Genomic DNA, 2,950 nt, shown 5'->3' with positions numbered 1-2,950 from the left:
CTGGCGTGAGTTCTAAGCCACCGGGTCCAGGACATGAACTGTGGTCGACTACGTGGGAGTCCAGCGACATAGCCATTACACTAACTGCTGGTTCCCTTGATTTCTTTTTTTCAGCTTTTCATAGTTTTCCTTGCAGAGGTCTTTGACTTCTTTGGTTAGGTTTATTCCTAGATATTTTGGTTGTTTTTTGGCTGTTGTAAATGGGATTGCTTCCTTCAATTCTACTTCAGTCTGTTCACTGTTGGTGTATAGAAATGCTATAGATTTTTGTATGTTGATTTTGTATCATGCCACTTTACTCTATTCACTTATTACTTCTAGGAGTATTTTTGTATATTCTTTTGTATATATATATATATAATATATATATAAAATCATGTCATCTGTAAACTGAGATAATTTTACTTCTTCTTTACCTATTTGAATGCCTTTTATTTTAGTCTCTTGTCTAATTGCATTGGCTAGGACTTCCAGTACTATTTTGAAAAGGAGTGGAGAAAGTGGGCAGCCTTGTCTTGTTCCAGTTTTTAGTGGGAAAACTCTATTCTACCATGTTTTTACATGGTTGAACTTGAGGAAGTTGCATTACCTCTCTGAGTTCAGTTTTTCATTTGTGTGAAAGGGATTATTAGGCAAACTAAGCAGTATGACACATCAAAAGCATGTTACAGTCTTTAACTCAACTTAGAAAAACTATTAGTATTCTATCCTCTGGAAAGTCCTTTGGAAAGTGGTCTATCCTTTGGAAGATGATATATCTTTGGTGGTAGATTGTTTTGTTCTTGGATAAAAAGTAAGACTGAATGATGTGATTCTTTTCCTGTTTCATTGTGGGGTGACAGAATATGTAGATCCCCACAAAAGCTCTCTTAGAGTGGGGAGCTCTAAGAACCACTCTGAGCATGCAGTCTACAGTGATTTGTGCTTCAGAAAAGCTGCAGGTGCCTTGGAGGAAATAGAGAAGATAATGGAAGATAATGAGCACTAAAACAACAGAGAGTGCGACAGGCTCATGCGGAAGTTGCTGAATCAAAGACTCTGGAGGAGATGATGACAAAAACTGACCCAGTTTCAGAAGGGCATTTGTTTGTTTGTTTGTTTTTGAGAGATATTTTTGTTTTACAGCATGTGCATTTATCAGAGAGACAGAAGCAAGAAATCATCCCTGAGTAGACATGGCCATGTGGCAATCCCTTCTCCTCTAAGGATCTTGGACACACACACACACACAGCATGAGTTATAAGCCATGGGTCCAGGAGTCGAACTGCAGTCAAACTACATGGGAACTGCAGTCAAACTACATGGGAGTCCAATGACATAGCCATTATGCCATCCACTGGTCCCCAGAAGGGTATTTTTATGGTTGGGACCATGTTGTCTGGCAGATGTCACAGGAGACCCTAAATAGGATTCCAGGGAATTTTTAACATCATTTCCAGACATTGAAATCTAGGATTCTTTCACCACATTAACAAAATTCAGGGGAAATTTCTCCTTCCCCTCCAGCCCCTATCACCACAGATGATATAATGGGTAATGTAGTATGTGCCAAGGCCCCTAATTTTATAGGTAGCATAATCTTATAAGAATGTATGATGGTCTTACTGTTTCCATTAAAAAAGCCCTTCCATGCAAATAAGCAGGATTGCATTTAAGGGGGTGATTAAAACGGAATAGGGTGTGTGGTACTTGTCTAATTGTAATCTAACTCTGCTATTCATTTAGTGAGGAGTCTAATTACTAGCTCTATAATTACACTACTCAAGAAAATTGTTTTAGTGATGGTTTTATTAAACTAACTTGAGACAATTTTTGTGCCAACATGAGCAGAACAAATGGAATTTAATTTCAAAACAGGGGCAAAAGAAGGTTACCCGGGAGAAGAAAACCTGATGAGTTGGACTGTGGGTTTTCAAATTGGTGCAGAACAGAGACAGCTGCAGAAAGAGCCACAGAAGGGTTATAGGGGGTGTTCAGCCAAGTTCCTGACGCAGGCTTTCAAGAAAAGTGTATTTATAAGCGAAACGTTCTATTTCCAACTCTCAGACTATAGAGGATCTACAATGATTTTTTCCTTGCTTACTGTCTACAAAAGCAACCACAATAAAAGTGTGGTCTCCAGACCAGCAGCATGACCTAGGAATCTTGAACTCTGGAATCTCAAGCTTCCCCACACTTAATCAGAATGTGCAATTTAGGTGGCACAATAGGCAAACACAATGCTCTGTGAAGCAGTCTCACATGAGCAGGTTCCCAGTTCAAGTCTAGAGACCTTCTCAAGTATGCTGGGCACAGGCTTGCCCATGATCTGGAGCAAGCTGAAGGCTGAAGTTGGATTATGGTGTAAAGATCTTATTCGGGGTGCTTTCTCTTTTCTTTCTTTCTCTCTCTCTCTTGCTGTCTCTCTCACTAATTAAGGAAATAAATAAATAAAGTTAAAACAAATTTGTTTGTAGTTTAAAGAATACCTCAGTAGTGTTAATTACAATGTGAAGAAGACAGGTGTAGATGACCAACTTGTGGTTACAAATAGAAATTTTTATTTTTTTCTCCTCTTGAATGCATCATATGTTGAATAAAGCAAAAGCAAGAACATGTGCATAATAGTGTAAGGAGGAAAAATGTACCTCTAATCTCTCTATCATGAGAAGACACCTGCTCCAATTTTGATGACTTTCTTTCTAGGCTAAGGTTATGTGTATAATTTTACATTTTTAGCTCAGTCTATACATACAGTCTTATGTCTTTCATATAATGTTATAAATATTTTCTATATTCTAACAAGGTCTTATAGACATTTATGTGTTTTCTAGTGCATTCATTCATTATTAAAATTTATAGTCCCATTTCTTGGTCATAATTATAAATAATACTTTGATGAGAGTATTTGTGTTTAAATTTTTTCTATTATTTCATAAGATTAAATTCCTAGAACATGAATATATTTCA

Source organism: Tupaia chinensis, unplaced genomic scaffold (genome assembly GCF_000334495.1).
Source record: "Tupaia chinensis unplaced genomic scaffold, TupChi_1.0 Scaffold000275_1, whole genome shotgun sequence".
Lineage (NCBI taxonomy): Eukaryota > Metazoa > Chordata > Mammalia > Scandentia > Tupaiidae > Tupaia > Tupaia belangeri.
This window is presented reverse-complemented; position numbering follows the sequence as displayed.